The sequence below is a fragment of the Dioscorea cayenensis genome, chromosome 7 (genome assembly GCF_009730915.1).
Source record: "Dioscorea cayenensis subsp. rotundata cultivar TDr96_F1 chromosome 7, TDr96_F1_v2_PseudoChromosome.rev07_lg8_w22 25.fasta, whole genome shotgun sequence".
Taxonomy (NCBI): domain Eukaryota; kingdom Viridiplantae; phylum Streptophyta; class Magnoliopsida; order Dioscoreales; family Dioscoreaceae; genus Dioscorea; species Dioscorea cayenensis.
Genome location: NC_052477.1, coordinates 7,521,613 through 7,545,584, shown reverse-complemented (window position 1 = coordinate 7,545,584; position 23,972 = coordinate 7,521,613). Strand labels below are relative to the sequence as shown.

At 38.8% G+C, this 23,972-nt stretch overlaps 1 non-coding gene across 1 annotated transcript; it reads left to right on the top strand.

Moving 5' to 3' along the window:
- Positions 1-19,247: 19,247 nt before the first annotated feature.
- Positions 19,248-19,354, top strand: LOC120266000. Its single transcript, XR_005537844.1, has one exon. It is a non-coding gene; the product is annotated as a small nucleolar RNA R71 (small nucleolar RNA).
- The last annotated feature ends 4,618 nt before the right edge of the window (positions 19,355-23,972 follow it).

Sequence of the window (23,972 nt, the reverse complement as noted above, 5' to 3'; positions counted from 1 at the left end):
TCAGTTACGTATTGGCTGCTGTTTTAAGTTGTAATCTTTTAGCATTGACATGCGACCATGTGGATTTCACGCCCCGTAGATCCACACGGGCGTGGATAATTTTCACAGGCCCATGTGGAATTCTGTAGTATGGTTTTCCGAGCTTCTTTGATCGTTTTCTTCATCATTCGTCGCAGGTATGGCACCGCGCTCGAAGAAGTAAGGGGGTAAGCGTCCTAGAGAGACTTCACCTGAGTTGGCACATATTGAATTCTCGAATCCTAAGCATCAGGCTTGATTTGAGCGGCTATCAAGACTTAGGTTCGGACAATCCCGGTTCGTGGACCTGAATGTGCTAAGCGAGGTCTAGCGAGGTGATGAATTGGCCAAGGAGATTGATGCGCTGATAGCCATAGGAAACTGGAGGAGATTATTATCGATATGAGAGCCAGTTTTCCGACCACCGATCACTCGGAGATACTGCCCGTCTTTTGAGTTCGAATGTACCTACATGGGAGATTTGACCTCATTAACGCTCATACAGCTTTTAGAGCGTTCGAATATACATACATAGGAGATTTTGCTATGAGTGTCATTGAGTTTTTAGTTCGAATGGGTTTGTATGACGAGACATACATAGATACTGAGGAGTATGGACACTTGCCGATAGACTACCCCTCGGCACCTTGACCCCACAAAGAAGCTTACCAAGCTTTGTGCGGACAAGGGCAAGCATGAACCGAGGTGTCCAAGGCCACCTGCTTTGTCCCGGACGAGCTACGGTACTTGTTCGCCGTCCTTAGCAGATCTGTGGATGGTTGGGGCGACAACACAAGTGTTTTGAGTCGGCAGGGGTTACTTTATTTATATTCTATGGTTCAGACCATGCTGATTCATCTAGGGCATGTTGTGGCAGAGTATCTACGATACCAAGACAAGAATGGCAGAGTAGGAGTATTATTTGCTCGCCCCTACGTCACTAGACTTATTCTGGGGATGGGCCTAGGGGATGCTATTCGGGATGCCGAAAAGACAGTCATTCCTTCTACAGCTGGACTCAATACTCTTAGGATGATGGGAGTAGTGCGCAGATATGGGCCTGGAGCTTACATTTTGGTTACATCCCCCACTGAGAGCACAGAGGGTGGCAGGGATACCACGGAGGATTCCGCACTGAGGGTGACTGAGACTTCACGGTGCACAATTACCTTTTCCTGAGCCTATGATCGTATTGAGAGGCTCGAGAGCATTGTGAGTGTATTGTGGTCTGAAATCATTGAGATTCGGTCAATACAGTCAGTACAGTATACCAAGATGGTGGCCCGTTTCGACGTGTTACGGCATCTATTGATTGGCAGACCTCCAGCCCCTCCAGCATCACCATCACCACCTCCACTGGCACCCGTTCATCTAGCACTAGCATCAGCAGTAGAGCAGAGACATGATGACACCAATACTTGATTTTGTTTTTTGTTTCTTTACTTTCGCATGTTATTTTATACTTGTATACTCATAAAGGGCTTTCCTTCTGTGTTTATTTTCATTTTGTTGTCTCGAGTTGTATTCATTGCCTTATCTTTTATATATACTCGAGTTGTTTTAGTTTTATTGAGCTTTACGGAACCCCCAGGTGTATGTGTGCAAATGGTCTTATCAGTATGGGAATTGAGAGCTTGTCATGGACACGGCTAAGGTACTTAGGCACTTGGCCGTGTGTGTTTCACAACTCGTTGGAACATCACTCCCAAGGATTTAGCTCCATCAAATGCAACACTAGGAGTCAGGGGAGTATTATTTTGATTGCTTCTCCCACATATGTTCTTTGATTGATATATATTATGAGTAAGCTTGTATGTGTACATTGGGGACAATGTACAACTTAAGCGTGTTTGGGGGGGGGTTGTTTCATAGTGCACATATCTTTTATATTAGTTTGATTGTTATACATGCTCACATAGCCAATAGCGGTTTACCTTAGTTGCAATGTTTGTATTCTTGAGTTTAGGAGAGTTTTTAACATTGATTGTTCTCATGCTCTAGTTTTTACTTGAATTTCTAGGAATTTTTGCCCGATTCACACTTGATTTTACTATTCACTCTTTAAACTCTTTTGGAAACTCAAGTTTAATGTTAAAGGAACTAGTTATAGTTGTTTCTTTTGCTAATTTCAAAAAAAAAGAAAAAAAAAATAGATATATTGTTTAATTGTGCTTGTTGGGTGGAAAGAGGTACCACCTATGAGGTATGAAGCTACTCTCATAAGTCGGATACTAGTTATGCCCTAAGAGAGAAAGAGCTATCTCATGGGATGAGTGAAAGCTACCACCCCGGTAGAAAGAGCTCCCACCTTGAAAGTGTGAAAGCTACTACCATCTTTTCAAATTTTCATTACTTTTTGTAGATAAATAAGTCCCTTTTACTTAGAACTTTGAGGAGTATACCTTGGGTTGACTTGAGCGAGTTTACACACACTTACATGATTTCGGGTTTGCTATCCTTTTTTATTCAAGTTTTTAGCTAGAGCATTGATTTTTCGTATTTAATGTTGAAACTTCCCTTACTTGCGTGAATGCTATATTTGTATGCTTTGGTGAACCCTAAGACCAAGCAATCAAGCACTTCCAATATTTACCTTCGCTCTATGCCTTAATCGTTTTAATTTTTTGCTTAAGGACAAGCAAAAGTTTAAGGGCGTGTTTGGTCTCGAAGTGTTCCACCAAGTGTCTCGAAGTCCGTAGTGGCACTTCAGTGGAAGTAAAGAGTTCAGGTGAAGTCCCCAGTTCAGTGTGTTTGGTTGCAGTGGGAAGTGTGACAACAAAGTGATCGACTTTACGTGTTTGGACAAAGGAAGTGAAAGTTTCGAAACCCGGGTCACCGGGAGTTCATGGTGCTTGGTTTGCACAGAAGTGGAGATCCATTCACCACTTCAGTATATGGTGAGCTTACCCTTTCATGTATGTGGGAAGAATGTGTTATATTTGAATTTTTTTATTTTTTTATTTTTTTATTTTTTTATTTTTTTGGTTTTGTTTGTTGATTTGTTTTTTTATTTAAATTTCGGTATTGATTTAAATTTTAAACTTAATTTATAATTGTATTTATTTATTTTAAATTTTGTTTGTTGATTGGTTTTCTATTTAAATTTTGTTGTACATTATTTTAAATTTCGTTTGTTGATTATTTTAAATTTTGTTTGTTGATTATTTTAAATTTTGTTGTACATTATTTTAAATTTTGTTTGTTGATTGGTTTTCTATTTTTAGTTCATTATTTTAAATTTTGTTTGTTGATTGGTTTTCTATTTTATTTTTTGGTTTTGTTTGTTGATTTGTTTTTTTATTTAAATTTCGGCATTGATTTAAATTTTAAACTTAATTTATAATTGTATTTATTTATTTATTTATTTTAATTGTTTATAATTTTATTTTTTTAAAATTTTTTTCGTAATTAAATATGAATTTCAAATTTAAATTTGCCAGACAAAATTGTAAAATGTTTTGGTTTTATGAAATTATTTATTAATCTTGATAACTTTATTTGTATGTATTAGCACTTTCAATTTTAATTATCGATGCAAAACGGATAAGTTAGTGTTGATTTGTTGATTTATTGGCATAATAATAGTAATATATGTTCACATTTCAAACTTCAACAACAAAATACTTTTGGAATAATATATACAATTAAAACTATGCAATACAAGGGGTCATTAGTAGGACAACATCATCACAATTAAAATACAACTGGTCTAAACTGCACATACATAGCTGTACCCAAATGTAAATAAAGTGACACCACTACTACAATTGGTGAAATGAACAAATCCCTTCATTGAATTATGATTGAACTATTCCATAATACAATGATAGGCAATGTTCTTACATGATTACATTATTTTCGAGTATAAGTACAACCCAATTGTGGCCATTTGCACAAACAATACAAAAATTAGTAACAAGAACTAGAACAACGCATTGCTGGCATGTATTCAGCTGCATCTCCAGCAAATTATGAACTCCCAGTTGAAACTGCAAAATTAGTAATTGGCGTACAAGTTGCTTTAACAGCATTGACCCACTAAAGTGACTCACCGAAACGGCAATGGCAATCGGGCTTCATAGCATGGCTCAGGTGGCAAATAACTGCATTAAGGCACTTCATTGGCAATCAAGGTTGCATCATTTATGTGTGAACACTAACATCACCCAGAAAATACCAAAAAGAAACCAAAAACAGCACAATTTGAATCGATTCATTGCTTGCTCCTAACTATAAATGAGTAGGATGTAGTGGAGGCATTGCATGCCCACTGCCCCGCCGTACTCACCCTTGGTTACGGACAATCAATTATCATCCTCCTAACCATCTTAGCACAGCTAGATGCTTATGGCTGCAATGGATTGCCCCGCCAAAGCATCCAGAGGCTTGACAGTGCCCTCAGCTGTGTTCACACACAACAACAACCATAGCTAGTAAGGGAACCTTTGCCTCAGTGCAGCAGATAGACATTACCATCATCATCGCCATAATAACAAAAACCTGCAAATAATAACACACGCAACATGAGCATAGATGCTGCAGATTATCTCAAGTAACAAATAGGTCATCTATATAGTACAAACAACAGAATATTATGGCAAATAAAGATGTCCACAGCCGATGTACATATAAGATTGAAAACAACAACACATGAAAATCTGGTCTGTACAACAACTAATATATAACATCAACATAAGTCATGATATCTAATAAAAAGTCCAGCATAATATCGAAAACCATACCCACGTCCAGCAAAAGAACAGAGTACTCAATTAAACATGCTCATAAACATCAACAATACCTAATTAAACCTGATCATAAACATGAACATGCAATATAAGTAAAGAGTTATAGTCCATAACAACGACACAACAAAATACGAGAAACATTCAAGGTAAACTAGGCCCAAACTCTAAACATGCAGCAAAGGCAACAAAAGTGGACACACATAGTTTTTCACCAGCATGCATGCAATGCAAGTAGTTCATAGTGCAGGAAATAAAATGTAGTTATGGATGCAGATAATGCATAAAGCATACAATTCCCCTTCCAACCAGATTTCTAACTTCCAATTTCGTCACTCATTCCGATTGAGAAACTTCTCAACCCAAACCTGTCGCATATCAATTCTCTTCACCATGAACCTACGGGCATCATTTTCACGCTCCTACAAATGATCGAACACCTCCTCTAGGATTTGGTCACTAAAGCCCTCAACCTCCATCACCTTAGCATACAAAGTCTCAGTCCAGTGGGAAGGACACCTAATAGTAGCAGCCATTTCTCCAACAACATTAACAAGTTCGGCCATCATGGAATTCTTTTTTGGTCCTCTGCCCCTCAGTGCTCGAAAATGTAGAAGATGTGGCGTGGGCTAGGGGTCGGGAGGCACACGAGGGCAGAGTTACCATCCCCATCCCCTTCACTCGCTTGCATGTTCGCTTTGGTGATTCAAGATTCTCAATTTCATTATCCTCCGATCCATATTTATTTCCAAAAATCGAATATAGTGATGTCGTGTATGACCCTGTTGCATTGTCATCCCCACAGATAATTTTCAAACCTTCATAATTTTTGATTGGTTTGTTGATAAAGGGTTTCGCAGCGGGGTGGGCCTGCAATTGACAAGAAGTGCACACACATGATAACTTATATGCTAGGAAAAACTCAAACAACAAAGATAAAAAAACAAATTATCATAACCTCGATGATATGTGTATGCGACAATTGGGTCCAACGTGATCATTTTTGTTCTCGCTCATCCCAACCTGCCCCGCTTAACTCTCTGACTTTCTTAATTTCAATATAACGTGCTTTTAATGTCCTATAATGATTTTCCACATTTTCAGGAGTGAAATTAGTGGAAAATTTTGTGTTTACGGCACTAGCTACATACGCAAAGGCAACTCGTTTGAAGGATTTGTCACACTTGAGTCCTTTGTTGGCTTGGTCAACCAACAATGGAATCAAGAAATTGTCAAATTCATTCTTCCACCTCTTGTTGGGTGTTCCACGCTTGCCTTTTGCAGCCTTTGCGCTTGGGGCATCGGGCGGGCAATTGAGGCCTTCCATGATTCTTCAAACTCTAAGGCATACAGAAAAACCATGAAATACTACATATTAATTATTTTTTGAAAATAAAGACATACACATATCGAAGGAGATAGTAAAACAGGGGAAAAAAAGTTGAGGTGCAAAGGAAATTGATGCGCAGGACAGTCAAAGTTCAAAGAGAAAATACAGAAATTGAAGGCAGCAACACAGTTCAAGTACGAGAACTATATTGACGCCACATCTCAATGGCAATGTTATCCCTAAGTTCCACCCATTGCCTGTTTTCCTCGCGTTGCTCTCGTTGTGAGCGAGATTGCGATAGAACAAGATGCTCTTATTGCATGTTTCTATCATGTAAAATCTGGTCATTTGGATCGATTCCCGCGATATAGTTGTGGATGATGCAACATGCAATGACTAAGACGACTTGGGTCTTGTACGGGAAAAAGGGATGAGATGTAACGATTTTGAATCGATTCTTGAGAATAGCAAATGCTCGCTCAACTCTCGACCTTAACATAGAGTGCCTAAGATTGAATAATTCCTTGTGATTTACTGGCACCCGTCCATTGTGTTCTTTGAGATGGTATCTAACCCCTCGATATGGGCTATAAAACCATTCATAGTTGTATATCCCGCATCTACCAAGTAGTACTTCCCTACAAGAAACACTATCATTAAACATAGCGCATTTAACTTTGTCAAAACAAACAAGTTAATGTTGACAACCTTCTATTAATTTCAAACCCTCGGGTTGTGGTCGCGATAGTGCATCCCTAAGGACAGTGAAATCGTTCACGGATCCTTCCCATCAGGCTAGAACATATGTGAATCTAAGATCAGGATTCACAGCGGCAAGTACATTTTGGGTTGGGCCTTTCTGACCCCTAAAATGGGGCAACTCATGAATTGGGACAGACGCATCTATGTGTGTGCCATCCAAAAGACCAATACAATCCTACACAGGATAAAGAAATTTAATTTGAAACCTTAAAATTATGAATAATTCACCAATAAAATTTGTGTATGTTAAGTATCTTAAATTACCTTGAAAAAAGGATACCAATTAGGGTTGGTTTCAATCTCGGGGTGACAAGTGCCATTAGGGGGTTGAACATAATCATCACGCAATGCACACACTGCGCGTAGGACATTATTAAAGTACCTGCTAATTGTTTCACCAGAGCGAAGAAACTCTATTCGCATGGTCCTATTCTTGGTGTTGTGACCGACAATGTGTAAGAATATCACAAGTTGTTCCTCAACCGAGACATGTCTCATATCGACAAGGAGGTGTGTGTCACGCATAACAGAAGCCAAGTGCATGAAAGGGCCTACGTCCATCCTAAGGTAACTAACACAATAGTCTCGCCCATCTCATAATATACAGTTCATATGCCTCTTTCTAGTTAGGTCCCTAAACAATGAAGGAATGGGACACCTTGATGTCCTAGGTAAGTGCAACTCTTCAACTAAAATGTCAACAATGACAACAACTGTTGCAAAAGCTGCGGCGAGGGGCCTCACACGCTCATCTATTGCACAACTATCCATCTACACATTTTATGAGAAATTATGACCCATGTTTCTTATGTGATCCACTAGATATTAAATGAAGCCACAGTAAACTATGAATATGGAAGTAAGTACAAGAATTAGAGAGCCATGTGAAAAAAAAAATAACATACACACACAAATCCTGAGTACATCAAACATGGTATGAAACAAGTTAATGTTCTGTATGGGAGTACGATAAAAGATATGCAAAACCAGTGGATAGTGCGAAACAACATGCAAATACAGTTATTAAAAACAGAACAACACCATGAGAACATTATCAAAATGCAAACAAACTATTCACAATTGAAGCTGGATATTGTCATCAGACCTGGGAAGCAACATTAATTAAAAAAAAAGGAACAAGCATGCATATATATTAAATACACATGATGAATGGAATCCAAGCAGTAGTTATCAAATGGGAAAGACCATGCAAATGTAGTTATTAAAGACAACAACGCAATGACAACATTATCAAAACATCAAAACCATTTCACACTTGCAGCTGGATATTGTTCACACACTTGGATAGTACTATTAATACAAAACAAAAAAACAAGCATGCATATATATTACATTAACATGATAAATGGAATCCAAACAGCAGTTAACAAATGTGAAACACCATGCAAATGTAGATATTAAAGACAAGAGTACAATGAGAACATTATGAAAACATCAAAAAAAAATTCACAATTGACTATAAAGATTGTTTACACACATGGCAAGTAATACTAATAAAAAAAAGGAACAAGCATGCATAGACGTTGGGACTAATATAACAGTTTACAAGAAACACACTAGCACAATAACCAAGAATCATGAAACCAGAGGTTATTAAACACTGATAATGGTCGATAAGATTAAAAGTGGCATACATAAACAGTGTGCAAATACTACTTCAAAATTTATATAAGAAAAATGGTATGGAAATCATTTGCATCTAGTGTGACAGCAGATAAACCAACTAAAACAGCAAATAAACAAATGGGAAAATCATATTGCATCAATTTAATAGAAATGGAAAAAACAGGTAAAAAAGGATTATAAGCAATAAAGGAAGAAAGCAAATCATAGTCATGATCATCATATAGGTAGCAAGGACTTGCTAGAGTAGATCATGTCAGAAGAACATGTTTGGTTAAGCATAGTAATCAGGTAAATAAGAACATAAATCACTATCCCATAATAAAAATGAATGAAAAATACACATAATTGATGCTATACTAGATCATAAAGACGTGCTTTGTAAATAAACATAATTTATTTAATTACCACAGATATATAGCAACACATCAGAAATAATCTTGGTAAATGCATATCAATAACAGAACATAAAAAAAAGCATAGATAAATGGTTGTAAATCAGTTTAGTAGTTGCAAATCTGTAAGAAAACATTGGAAAAAGCAAAGATAAATGTCGACCCCTTCATCCATCCAAGCTCTATAACAAAACAACAAAAACCAACGAATAAGTAACTGTGAATGGCTTCATGTATCACAGATTTAAAAAAAGAAAGAAAAAACCAAAACATAAGTGGTTAGATCATTTGCAGATATATAACAAAACAACAAAAACCAACAAATAAATAACAGAAAGCCAAGTCTTCATGTATCACAGATTTGTAACCCAAAAAAAACAGAAGAAACAAAGTAAAAACCAAAACAGAAGTGGTTAGATCATTTGCAGATCTGTAACAAAACAACAAAACCAACAACTAAATAACTATGAATGCCTCCATGTATCACAGAGTTAGAACCAAAAAAAAAAGAAGAAGAAGAAGAAAGAAAGGAAAAACATAATCAGATCTATAAGAAAACAACAAAAACCAACAAACGAACAACTATAATCGGGTTTCATGTATCACCGATTTGTAAAAACAAGTGGAAAGAAAGAAAAACAGTGACAACATAAGTGGTTAGATCCTTTGCAAATGTATAAGAAAAAATAAAAAATAAAAGTAAACCAAAACCAATACATTAACGAGTAAATCATTTCGTGTATAGCAAATATATAACAAAAAAAAATCAAAAAATCAAAAGGTACACAATTAGATCATTTCACTCATACCAGATCTATAACATAAATAAAAAAACAACAACTCATAATTGACTGTAAATTCGTTTATTTCCCAAAAATTTTGTGGTAAAAAAAATAAAAAAGACATCAGCATGAAGACCAGACAATAGAACTACACATGGATTAGAAGAAATCGATTCGAGAAACATGTGTGATGAAAACCCTAACAGCAAAAAACAATAAAAAAAAATTAACAACGGTGAAGACGCGGTGAAGAGGATGCTGTCTTCCTAACCTGCAAAGAGAAGAGAACAAACCGATGAAGAAACAGTGACCATCTCATGAGAGACGAGAAGGAACACAAGAGATGGTGAGTGAAGGGCTGTAGGCAAGAAGGCGAGAAGACAATGGGAAAACCCTAACAAAACCCGAGGAGGTGATATTAGCAAGGTCACGTGGGTTCGCAGGCCGGAAGTGGAGACATCAGCCAACAATACAAAAACCACCAAAGTGCGACTTCGGAGTTTTTTTCTCGGAAGTCGAAGGGGGGAAGTGGGGGTGTATTGGAGGTGTCACATCATCACTTCCCAGACCACTACAGCGAAACAAACAAATGGAAGTCAAGCTGAAGTCATGATTTCGGTCACTTCAGCCTTAAATGAAGCCAACCAAACACGCCCTAAGTGTGGTAGAGTTTGATAAGTGCTTGTGTGATAAGAATGCGAAGTATTCTTTCCTTATGATGAGCATTACTTTTATCAGGTTTTAGCGCTAATATGTGTGCATTTATGTTACTTTCATGCATATAGGGTTGTGAAGATGAATGTTAGAGAAAGAAGCCAGTGTAGATCATGAATGCACCATTTGGAGGAAATCTTGAGAAGGATCAAATGTCAAGACAAAAGTCGGGCTCAAGATAGGAGAATGTGTGCCAACCTCCGTGTATTCAAGTTAGCACAATGATTTGGAGGGGCAGAAAGGCAGTCACATTCGAGTATCCCGGCTTGTGCATTAATAGCAAGACCTTCACCGATGAAGCTGTTGTTGAAGAAGCAAAGCGACCTACAACGTAAATGTGTGCCCGTTTATGTTAACTCGATGAAAACATGGATTCGGGAGTGTTTCTGGCTGACACTGTAGCAAACACTGTAGTAATCTACTATAGCAGGTATTGTTCACAGCCGGTCGAAAAAGAGAATTCCAGAGAATCCACACGGGCGTGTGGATATTATCCATGCACGTGTGGAAATTCCACATGGCCGTGTGGAGAATCCACAGGGGTGTGTGGACAATCCACAGGGGCGTGTGGATGCCCGATTCCAGTCCTATTTAAGGCCGATTTCAGCCCCGATTTCAACATTCTTTTCTCCATCTTTTCCACAACTTGAGAAAGGGCGGCGGCTAGGGTTTGGAGAGGTATTGGCTAGGGATTGGGAGAGGTTCTACGGCTCCGACATCGCGCTCCATTTGAAAGAAGGTTAGTGGGAGAGCTTTCATCAGCACCGATCCGGCGAGGTGTATCCTAGGCCGGACAAAGGGAGCCTTCGACGAGTAGAGGCTTCTCTACAAGACCATCGTTATGACTACAGAGGAGGTTTTCTATGGATAACTTTTTTTTACATTTGATTTCATTGATTGTAACTAGCTCCATGGAGAGCTAAACCCTCTAGTGGGTACTTAGATTTGTGAAACCTATGATGTATTTGTTTCATTAAAAATTGTTTTATTGCTTTCATTAATTAATGTGTTAATTGAGTTCCAATCTTGTATGCTTGATTGTTTGAATACTCCCTTAGAGTGACACTATGGTTGAGAGTTCTTTTTGGCAACCCTTGTGAGTGTGTGACACACCACAAGAGTTAAACAAAGCTAGATTGGAGAGGGTTGAGAGGGTGAGTTGAGAGGTAGTGGAGCGTCCTCTTTCCCCTCTGGTGTGATTCATCCTATCTCCATTTCCTCAAGTTCTTTGCGGTCATAGTATAGTGAATGGGCTAAGGGATGACCTTCCACTGGGGCTTAGTTGCAGCGGCAATAGAGTGAAGTGTTGAAGTGATTTTAGCACCTAGGGCTTAATTGTGACTAGGGACCTTTCACCTTGACCAAAGGGTTAGGTCTACATCTAGGAAGAGGATTTTTCACTTGGAATCCCTAGAACTTATTGCGATTATATACGAGTATGAGGTTGAGAGATTGTTCAATTTCTCCTCTGGGACATGTATAGAGTTAGGTATGGTTGACCTTAGATTTGGGATCATGTATTGAAGGATCTCCACGACTCATTAATGCATTAGTAAGGAAGCATATTAGAGGGTTTTTGCACATGAAACAATTGTCCTAGGCAGAACAATATCCGGGTACCCCATTTATTTCGATTGCCTTACCTCCCCCTTTACTTGTGCTTTCTCTCTTGTCTCTTTTACTTTTGTTTACATTACATCTTGTTACACAACTATTATTCACTTTTCGCTTAGTTAAGAAACAATTCAAGTATTTTTATTCCCTACTCCTGTGAATATGATACCCACTCATCTGGGATTTATTACTTCGGCAAACCCGTGCACTTGCGGGACATACGCAAGGGCGTTGTCAGCTTACCAGAGGACTATTATTTCAAGTGCAAGACTAGTATTATGCCTCCCAATTGAAGTTTAATGAATCGTGGCAATCCAAAGACAGACGGTCCCAAACATAAGGTCAACCGTAACTAGCCCTCTACACTATACCCCGATGAAAAGAATACTCTCAACACCTCACACTATGTGGGACTGCTTGAAGCTCTAGGGATTCCAAGTGATAAACCCTATTCCCTAGTATAGATCTAACCCTTTGGTCCATACAAAAGATCCCTAATCACGATTAAGCCCCAGCACCAAGGATTACTTTAACACCTCACTCTGTTGCTCGCACAACTAAGCCCCAGTGGAGTTTGTCTCTTAGCACTTCACTCTATCACGACAGTAAAGAACTCTTAAAACGTGGAAATAAGATAAATCACATCGGAAGGGAAAGGGAATGTTCCGCTACCTCTCGACTCACCCTCTCAACCCTCTTCAAATTCGATAATTCTAACCCTAATGAAGTTGTCACCCCTTCATAGGATTACCTAGATAGATTCTCAACCCTAGTGTCACCCTAAGGGAAAATCAAATCAACAAGCACACGAGATTGAAACTTAATTAAAACACTAATTAAAAGAAACATAATAAGAGTCAATGAAACAAAATCATCCTAATGTTTACAAGTCCAAGAACCCACTAGGAGTTTAGTTTTCCATGGAGCAATACAAAATAAACAATGAATCAAAAGTAAATGCAAGCAATCCATAGAGAAAATCCCCTTATAGTCCGTATCAATGGTCTTGCGGAGCCGCCTCGTCTTCTTCAAAGGTTCCCTTATCAAAACTAGGGAAGACCTCGCCGAATCAATGCCGACGAACGCTCCCCCAATAGTTCTCCTCCAAAGGAACTCTATGTAGAATGCCGTAGAACCGCTTCTAAAACCCAACAAAAGCCTCTCCAGACCCTAGCCACACTCGCCCCAAAAGATGGGCAAAATATAGGAAGAAGATCCCCAAATAAAACTCTCAAAGCGGTATTTATAAGGGCTGAAAATTAGGTATCCACACGGGCATGTAAAATTTCCACACGAGTGTGTGGATTTTCAAGTTGGTTTTCCTTCACGCTGTAAACAGTAACTGCTACAATTACATTGTTTTACTATAGTAAATTGATAAATTACTTTGCCAAAACACTCCTGAATTCACTTTTTTCATCGAGGCCGCATGATTGGACACACATCCATATAGTAGATCATGTCACATCTTCCATTAAACCACATTGATGAAGCTCTTTGAAATGTTACACAAGTTGGAACACATGAGTGTGACTGCCTTTGTGCCCCTCCAATTTGTATATTCACTTGAGTATTTTGGATGTTGGCACATACCCACATGTCTATGATCACAACTTATGCCTTTACCTTTGTTCGATACAAGAATTTCATCAACAATCGAGTCCACGAACTACTTTTGCTTCCTTTCTTCCAAACTTGTCTCCACAACCCTAAATGCACAAAAGAACACAAATATAAATGAATAAGCTATAAAATCTGATAAAAGTAATGCTCAATGTAAGAAAAGTCTACTTCATATTACTTATACACAAGCACTTATCAAACTCCCCCACACTAAAGCTTTTGCTTATCCTCAAGCAAAAATAAAATATTAAAGCATATAAGAGGCAAAAATGAAAGTGATGGTCCTTAGGTTCACCTAAAGTGTGCAAAAGAGGCATTCTACAAGTAAGGAAAAATTCAAACACCAAATAAGAGAAATCATTACTCTAGCTAAAAACTTGAATAAAAAAGGACAATAACCCGATATTGTGTAAGTGTGTGTAAACTCACTCAAGTCAACCCAACATATACTCCTCAAATTTTTAATTAAGAGAGACTTATTTATATACAAAAAGAAAAGGTAGTAGCTTCACACATCCTCTAAGGTAGCCCTTTTCTACGCAGCCACCAAGGTGGCTTTCACACTTTCAAGGTGGTAGCTCTTTCTACTGGGTAGTAGCTTTCACTCATCCTATGAGATAGCTCTTTCTCTCATTAGGGCATAACTACTATCAGACTTATGAAAGTAGCTTCATACTTCAAAGGCGGTAGCTCTTTTCATCCCCAACACACAAAAAAAACAAACACTAATTTTTTTTTCTTTTTCATTCATTTTCACTTTTTTTCAATTGAAAATTCATACTTCATAGGCGGTAGCTCTAGGTTTAATGAATGAGTACGGCAACAAGTGATAATCTGGTAAAAATCTCTAAAAATTCAAGTAAAACTAGAGCATAATAATATTCAATGTTTAAAATTCTCCTAAACTTAAGAATACAACTGTTGCGACTAAGGTAAACCGCCATTAGCTACATGAGCATGAACAATGAATGCATAAGTATAGAACGCATGTATTATGAACTCCCCACCACCCCCCACCCCACACTTAAGATGTACATTGTCCTCATTGTACGCATGAAAGTACAATAAAAAAGAAAGAAAATTGAAACATGTGTGTGGAGATGGGCAATTAAAACAATACTCCTCTGAACTCCTAGTCTTCGTTTGATGGAGCTATATTCCTTGAGAGTTGAGTTTCAATGGGTTGTAAAACACACATGGCCATGTGAAATTCCACATTGATCGTACCAATGACTATTCCTCAATTCTAAGACTCAAAGACCATCTGCATGTATACACAAGGGGGTTTAGTAAAGCTCAACAAAGAAAATAAAATCGACTCTATAAAGATATGAAAAAGAAATACAACTCGATACAACTAAAAAGCAATAAGATAAACTCAGAAGAAGAATCCCTTCTAAGTAATACAAGTCCAAAATAAACTGCAAAAATAAAATAACAAAACATAGAACAAAGAAACATAAAGATAAAGACGCCTCAAGGGTCGATGGCCTGCTCTACCGGTGGTGCTGCTGCTGCTGTTGGTGATGCTGGTGCTGCTGGTGATGCTAGAGGTGTCGGTGGAGCTCGAGGTCTCATAACGAAAAGTGAGGTCATGTCTCGCTCTAGAATTTACTGCAGTGTGTCGGGGCGTGCCATCACCTCAGCAAGGTTCACAGCTTGTGTCACGCGAACCTCAGCCAAATCACTCTGCAACACCCCTACAGTACTCTCGAGCCTCTCAAAAAGATCATGGGCTTGAGATGGAGAAAAGATACGCACTAGAGGTGGCTCCTGTGCTGCGAGATGTGTCTTTGTCTCTATCTACTCCTGTTGTGGCTCAAGAGCAGGCTGCGACCCCTCTACCGCATCTCCCTCACCCTCGGCTGGCTCTGGCGGAGGCATGATCATAACATAAACGTCGTATCTATACCGCCTCACCATGCCCATAAGTCTTATCATCTCCAAGCTGAGGCAAAATGGCACAATGATCTTCTCAGCCCCTCTGATCACGTCAAGCAGACCCATCCCTATGATGAGTCTAGTAATATAGGGGCCTGAGAAGAGCACTCCAACCCTAGCATACTGCCCCTTGTGACGCAAAACTCTACCATGATGTGTCCCAGGTGGAGTGGCTCGCTCTCTATCATGGAATATAAATAAAGCAACTCCTATCGACTGAGAACTCCAGTAATGTTACCACAGCTGTTCACTAATCTACTAAAAACGGCGTGGATATACCAATAAGCAGGTCAAGAAAGGCACGTAGCCTTGAAGACTCCTGGCTCATACTGCCCCTGGCCACACAATACTCTGTAAGCGTGCTGAAGAGTCAAACTGTTGGGATAATCTGTCGGCAGCTGCTCGTATTCCTCTGTATCAGTGTAGGCCTCATCGTACAAATCAAGTCAAACTGGGAATTGTGTAATGCTCATACTATGGTATTGACTGAACGTATGGAACTGAATAGCATCGATACTCAAAAAATTGTTGTACGAATGGTCAAACTCGAATGAGGCTAACACCTCCAATGTCAGCATACGAATGGCCAACTCTCTGATAGATAATAAACGGTGTCACCTACCTACAGAGAGGAGCTCCTCAACCTCATCGGCCATCTCATTCCCTAACTGAATCTCTCTCAATACGTTCAAGTCTGGAAATCTCGACTATCCAAACTTCAACTTCGATAACCGCTCAAAACGCGCTTGATGTTTGGGTATAGCGAACTCAAGCTACTCCGATGAGGGTTCATAGGGATGTTTGCAGGCCATCTTCTTCGATCAGGGAGCCATTCCGATAAAAATTGAAAAGAAATGGTCAAATCAAACTTCAAAACTTAATTCTGCAGAAATCAACATGGTGGTGTGAAAATTCCACACGCCCGTGTGGATCTTTGAGGTGTGACAATCGCACGGCCGCAAACCACAAGGATCTATAAAAATCATTTCATTTACTCCCAAATACACTCTAAAGTCATGCACAAGTGTTATAAATATGAAATCCATACAACATTGACCATATTAAGTAAAAGAAAGAAAGATTGGCAAAGAAAATAGAAAGGGAAAGCTTACTGACAAAATGGAGACTGAAAACTTCGAATGTTGTTTGGAAATTACCCACGTCTGTGTGTTAGACCCACAGGGGCAACCACACACCTTTGTGGCTTCTCTGCTCTCTATAGAAAAATTTCTAAGTGTTTCACACGCCTCTGTAGAAATTCAAAATGGCTGTGTGGATGTTCACAGGGGGAGTCACAGAGGCACTCACACGCCCCTGTGTGCTCTTATGATATAAAGTTGTCTCGTGCAGTAGTTTTCATGCAGGCTGTGGAAATTACTCACACCCGTGTGCCTCCCACAGGGTCATCCACAGGGGCATCCACATGCCCCTCTGTCTTCTCGGGATAGAGACCTCTTACTCTGTAGAGATCTACACGCCCGTGTGGGAATTCTCCATGGGCGTGTGACCGTCAGAAGGTCACTCACAGGGCATTCACACACCCCTGTGTCTCCTCGGGATGGAGAAGTTGATCTATGAATAGAAACACATGCCCGTGTGAAAATTCCACATGATCGTGTGTCTTCTCTGGATTACTCGGAAAAATTACAAACTATGCAGAAAAATTTCAGCAACACTCGTACACATATAGAGACTGCAAATATAGTGAAAAATTGTTCAGAGAATCATGAAAACACACTCAAACGACCTAAAACTTCGCCAATCACCATAACGCATAATAAAACACCAATTATCCATGAGAAAAATACAGCAATAGCATGTAAAAATCAAGACACCAACACTAAAGCTTTTATTCATGCAAACACTAAACTAAAACCCTAGAAAATAGTAAAGACTTGGGTTGCCTCCCAAGAAGCACTTGTTTAACGTCACTAAGCTTGACGTACCTGTTCTTACCTAACGGGGGTTCATGAATAAATGTTTCCCTCTTACCTACAACTTGAAAGCATGATGAACACAATTTTTGCAAGGAAGAGGGGGAGTTATAGAGTTTGTTACCACACAAGGGTTCATCACCCTTACTTTGTAAACTCTCATCCCACTAGCATTGGGGAGCTTCTTATGACATCTTCTTGATCTCTTGAGCTTTTGGATCATCCATCAATTAACTAATCAACGGCGTGAAGAAAATACAAATTCTCATCAAAATCAAGAAAATGTCGCATGACTTCGGCTAGACGATATGTCAACTTGTCATCTCCAACTCTTAGCGTCAATCCCCCATCATCCATATCAATGAGAGCTTTAGAAGTGTGCAAGAATGATCTCCCAAGTATCTTTGGAACCTCGACATCCTCGTCTACATCTAACACCACAAAGTCCTCAGGAAAGATGTACTCATCTACTTTCACAAGTACATCCTCAGTGATGTCCCTCGGATGTCTAATCGATCAATTAACCAATTGAAATGTCATCCGAGTAGGCCTAGGCTTTCCCAAGCCTGGCTTCTGAAAGAATGTATAAGGGATATTGATGCTAGCCCCTGAATCCGCCAATGGCTTTTCTTCACCCAAATTACCAATATTGCATGGAATGATGAAACTACCGGAGTCTTTCTTCTTGTTCGGCATGTTCTTTTACAACACCAACGAACATGAAGTATCTAAGATCACAGATGCACTCTCCTCCAACTTTCTCTTGTTGGTTAAGAGGTCTTTAAGGAACTTTACATAGCGGGGCATTTGAGACAACGCCTCCACAAATGGGATATTGATGTGCAACTACTTGAATAGACCCAAAAACTTCTTGTATTGCTCATCATTTTGGTCATTCTTCAATCTCTAAGGATACTAAATTCTTGGCTTGTAAGGTGGGGGTGCCACCTCCTTTTCTTTAGCTCTCTCCTCAACCTCCACTTCTATGGGTGATTCAACTATTGTCTTCTCAGTAGGGAGCCTACTCTCAACTTCACGACCACTTCTCAAAGTGATCGCTTTCACATGTTCCCTTGGATTTGTCTCCGTGTTGCTAGAAAACCTCCCTTGAGATCTTTCTGAAAGTGTCTTCGCAATTTGACTCACTTGGCTTCAACCGACTAAAATCTTGTATCCGAAGATTGAATGAACTTAGTTAAAGCCTTCTCCAAATCAGTCATCCGGTTTTCCAACCCTGAAACTCTATTCTCCATATTCGGGGTTTGTTTTTGTTATTGGAAACCAGGATTACTCCAAGAAAGGTTTGGGTGGCTACTCCAACCCGGATTGTAGGTATTGCTATATGGGTTTCCTTGACCTCTCATTGCATTGCCTACGAAATCCACCTGTTCCACTGAAGATGTGACACCAATAGAAATCGGACAATCAGATGAAGCATGTCTCCCCCACACCCAGCACAACTCATCACTACTGCTAATCTAGGAGAAGTTAGAGTGTCTAACTTCTTGCTCAAGGACTCAACCTGGGCCACCAATGATGTGACTGCATCGATCTCATGAAGTCTGGCTATCTTCTTCTTGTCTCATGTATTCCACTGATAATTGTTCATAGCCATCTCTTTAATGAGTTGTCAGGCTTCTTCGGGGGTCTTACTGCCTAAGGTACCTCCTGCTGCAGTATCAAGTAATTGCTTTGTACTTGGGTTCAAACCATTGTAAAAAGTATGGATAATCATCCACTCAGGGAACCCATGCTGAGGACATTTCCGCAGGAGATCCTTGAACCTATCCCATGTTTCAAAAAGAGACTCCAATTCCGTTTGCATAAAAGATGATATTTCATTCCTGAGCTTCGCAGATTTTCCAGGAGGGAAATATCGAGCTAGGAAAGCTTCTACCATCTTCTCCCAAGTAGTGATCGATGCTCTAGGTAATGAATGTAACCATTCCTTTGTTCTCCCCTTCAAGAAAAATGGGAAGGCCCTCAACTTGATGGCATCATCTGTGACTCTATTAATCTTGAGCATGTCGCACACTTCCAACAAATTCTTAATGTGATTATTCGGATCATCATCGGCCAAACCATTAAATTGTGTCGGCTGCTATAACATCTAGATGAAGCCTGGCTTGAGCTCAAAACTCTAAGCTGTAATCGGTGGCCTCACAATGTTAGACACATACCAAAAACTGTGAGCCTTGTATAAGCTGAGAGTGTCATCTACTGCTCATGTTATTCTGTCATATTATCAGACCCTTCAACTTCTATCTCAACTTGATTTGTGTGTTCTTGTACAAGTTCCTTTCTCCGTCTATGAGTTCTTCTTCCAATGTCTGGATCACCCTCAACCAATGTTGAAGAGTTACCTCTAGTCATAACCTGGAGCTGCAATCAAAGAAAGAAAAACAAATCAGAACAATGGAAGAATAAGAAAGTGTGAAATAGAATGAATAATGAATAACTAAACTAGTAAAGTGCAAATGCTTCCATAATGCCTATTCCTCGGCAGTGGCACCAAAAACTTGGCATACCCCTTACATGTGTGTACCGCAAGTGCACGGGTCGTCAAAGTAATAAAGTACCCCGGTGAGTGGGTAGTCGAATCCACAGACAATAGTTGTTCATAAGCACAAAGTATTGCTACCTAGCTAGCTAGAGTGAAAACCAAGTTATAATGTTGTTTCAAAATATCAATGCAAATAAAAGAAAAAGAGAAAAAAGAAAACTAGAGGAGTAAGGAGAGGTAATCGATGGTGAAATGGCGTACTTGGACAATACTCACCCTAGGACTATTGTTTCAAGTGAAAAACTAATACTATGTCTCTTAATTGAGGTTTAATGAGTCATGGAGATCCCAAGAAACATGGCCCCAAACCTAAGGTCAACCGTGACTAGCCCATTACACTAAGCCCCGACGAAAAGGGATACTCTCGACGCTTCACACTTTGTAGGACTGCTTAAAGCTCTATGGATTCCAAATGATATACCCTTTTCCCTAATATAGATCTAACCTTTTGGTCCAAGCAAAAGACCCCTAGCCATGATTAAGCCCTAGCACTAATGATTACTTCAACATTTCACTCTATTGCTCATGCAACTAAGTCCCAGTGGAGTTTGTCTCTTAGCACTTCACTCTATCATGACCACAAAGAACTCTTGGAACGTGGAGGCAAGATAAATCATGTCAGAAGGGAAAGGGGATGTTCCACTACCTCTCGACTTACCCTCCCAACCATCTTCAAACTTGCTAAGTCTAATCCTAATGAAGTGGCCACCTCTTCAAAGGATTACCTAGATAGATTCTCAACCCTAGTGTCACTTTAAAGGAAAATCAAATCAACAAGTACACAATATTGAAACTCAATTAAAACATCAAATAAAGAAATAAAATAAGAGTCAATGAAACAAAATCATCCTAGGATTTACAAGTCCAAACACCCACTAGAGGTTTAGCTCTCCATGGAGCAATACAAAATCAAAAATGAAATCGAAAGTAAATGCAAGCTATCCATAGAGAAAACCCCCTTATAGTTCGTATCGATGGTCTTGCGGAGCCGCCTCGTCTTCTACAAAAGTTCCCTTGTCAAACCTAGGGTACACCTCGCCAAATCAATACTGATGAAAGCTCCCCCAATGGTTCTCCTCCAAAGGAACTCGATGTTGAATGCAGTAGAACTGCTCCTAAAACCCAGCAAAAGCTTCTCCAAACCCTAGCTGCGTTCGCCCCAAAAGATAAGCAAAAGATAAGAAGAAGATCCCCAAATAAAACTCTCAAAGCGGTATTTATAGGGCTGAAATCGGGCATCCATATGGCCGTGTGGAATTTCCACACAAGTGTGTGGATTTCCAGGTTGGGTTTTTCTGCGCACTATGAATAGTAACTTCTACAGTTGCAGTGTTTTACTACAATAAACTGCTATATTACTTTGCCAGAACACTCCCGAATTAACTTTTTTCATCGAGGCCGCATGACTGGGCACACATCCACGTGGTAGATCATGTCGCATCTTCCATTAAACCACATTGATGAAGCTCTTGGAAATGTCACACAAGTTGGAACACATGAGTGTGACTGCCTTTGTGCCCCTCCAATTTGTATATTCACTTGAGCATTTTGGAGGTTGGCACACACCCACATGTCTATGATCACAACTTATGCCTTGACCCTTGTTCGATACAAGAATTTCATTAACAATCGCGTCCACGAACTACTTTTCCTTTCTTTCTTCCAAACTTGTCTTCACAACCCTAAATTCACAAAAGAACACAAATACACACAAATAAGCTATAAAATCTAATAAAAGTAATACTCGATGTAAGAAAAGCATACTTCGTATTACTTATACACAAGCACTTATCAACAACCAAATAACTAATCATAAACCGTTATAAATACACATGATTAGTTCTTTCTACACACAAAAGGCAAATACTAAATACAAACAAATGAGCTTAAGCTAACAATTTTATCCTACCATGTGAAGCTATGACACAAATTCTCAATGACTTATTACCTCCTTGTCTTCAATTGATGCAATATCGATCCTAAGGGCACTTGCTTCAGGAAACTGTTTACCCTAGAATGATAGCCACATCTTCTACCCTAAAACTCAGTAGGCTTTTACCAATCCTAAATTTGTTGGCACGCTCGTCATACCTTTGTAACAGGGCAGCAAGCAATCCCCTCTCTTGTAATACTGGTTCTATCTCAGTAAGGGCTGCAAACAGTATTCTTCTAATGATTTCTCGGTGTCTTCCGCTCATGTAAGCCATCAAGTTAGCTATAATTTCCACTATCGGTACTAAGTAGCAGCTCTCGTTAACAAAGTTGACAACCATAGGAAAAAACCTACGAAAAGAACAAGACATTACACAGAATTCAACCTACTTAAATTATAAGATGTATTATTAAGCGGAATAACCATCTATTAAACCAAAAAAATTAACCAAATGATGCATATCTCTTTTGGTGGGGAAAGTCATTAATTGAGACAAATACAACAAATCAAACATATATAACGCACATGTACTACAACCATGCATATTAAAGGTAAAAGAACGGCATTATGTCCATTAGACAACAACCATGGAATACACATGTAAGTTTGCACAACAAAAGACATGGCAAAAAAAAAAAAGCATCTCCTTAAACACAACATTCTCTTCCTTTGTACGGCACATACATACATAGAGGAAACAAAAACCTAAACCCTAGGAATGCTAAACTAGTAGATCAATCCAAAATCACACCATAAACCAAAAAAATTTTCTTCGTAAACGGTTACTTCACAAATCAAACAGACAAAAACCTAAAATAAGAAAAAGATGTATGTAGATTTTCTTCATCTGTTCCAAACTTGCCTCCCTACCTTGGAGCATGACCATTAGCTTGTATGGTCTGAAATGAGTCTTCAAAGTTATAATGGTGTGAGGCAGGAGTTCTCTTGCATAGATGCGGTAGAATAAATAGCCATTTGAATAGATGGTGTTTAAGAATCAAACCCTTGGTGAAGAAGAGAAAATATTTCGGGAGCTTTCTTGCAAGTAGATGAAGGGCCGAAGAAAGAAAAATGACTGAGCTAGTAATGATGGAGTTTCTCAGGATTATCCAAGTGGTTACATAATGAGCATGATGGTCATTTCTCACCATGTGGTGGTTATCCACAACTCCCAAGGTAAGGGCATTATTGTCCAAAAAATCCCCAGCTTACTCCATTTTTGTCCTTTAATGGTTTGAAGGGTTTAAAAATAAGTAGAGGAAAAAAAAGGATTTTTTTGGGATACTGAAATTAGGGAGGATCATGTGTGCATTACTGAAACTTTCAGGGGGGGTTTGGCAATTACCAGTATATCTTTTTACCAAAAAATTATATGACTATTAATTGAAATTGTGAGATCGCAGATTTATTCATTGAAAGATCAGCTTTCTAGTAATTATCATTTGGATGTATTGATTTACTTGTTTTCATGGTTGATTTGTAGTTTTTATTTTTTTTATTTTTGGTTTAAAGTTCTTTGATTCATTTCTCCTTATATATATATATGGTGTCATTACAAGTGATGGTACCAAAGTTGCAGGGATTTGCTATACAATAATGAATTAAAGGTAACTTTCACAACATTAGTAGTATGTGGGTTTCTACATGTGATTATCCATTCTTTAATATTCTTGTGTTTTTGAATCTTATGATTAAAGAAAGTTATTTCCTTGTATTTTATTAGATAGCATAAAACAAAGGACAAATTTGATAATGTTGATCATTCATATAAGAAAACGGCATTTTCTTCGTTTGTTCCCTTTTTCTTTATTTGAGCTTTTGGTATGTCAAATGTATTTATTAGGGAGAATATTTAATAGTTAGCCCAGTTTATTTGAATTAATTACTATTAATTAAAAATAAATGTTTTTAATTAAATTTATTTGATTGACAAAAACAGTGTTATTTGGTGTAAAGTGGAAGATTAATGTGGTT